The sequence below is a fragment of the Mastomys coucha genome, unplaced genomic scaffold, assembly GCF_008632895.1.
Source record: "Mastomys coucha isolate ucsf_1 unplaced genomic scaffold, UCSF_Mcou_1 pScaffold15, whole genome shotgun sequence".
Lineage (NCBI taxonomy): Eukaryota > Metazoa > Chordata > Mammalia > Rodentia > Muridae > Mastomys > Mastomys coucha.
The window spans coordinates 74,654,538-74,655,122 of record NW_022196897.1 but is presented as its reverse complement, the minus strand read 5'-3'; positions in this window follow the sequence as shown (position 1 = coordinate 74,655,122).

Below are 585 nucleotides of genomic sequence, written 5' to 3'. Positions count from 1 at the left end.
CTGATTCAGGATGCCAGTGTCGGTCCGCTGCTGAACGATTATTAATATCGATCTGCAGAAAGTTCAGGATAAAAAGGACAAACGCCAGATGTGCCTTTGGAGATCTCTGAGGAAAGAGAATTCCTCCTTTGGTCTTGAAAAGCCAGTTTTTGATAGTACGATGGGCACGTTCAACAATACCTTGGCCCATAGGATTATAAGGAATGCCGGTTTTGTGAACTATGCCAAAATTTTTGCAAAAGGAAGAAAAATTCCTCCCCACATAGGAAGGACCATTGTCTGTCTTAATGGTTTTGGGGATTCCCATAGCACTGAAAGCTAGTATACAATGATCGATAACATTTCTAGAGGCTTCTCCTGTTTGCAGGGAAGCAAAAATATATCCAGAGCAGGTGTCTATGCATACATGTAAATATTTAAGCTTTCCAAATTCTGCATAATGTGTTATATCCATTTTCCAGATGCTATTAGGGACTAATCCTCTGGGATTAACTCCCAAGTGTGATACTGGGGCTAGAATAACACATTTTGGACATTGTTTAACGATCATTCTTGCTTGTTCTCTGGAAATTTTATGTTTGAGTC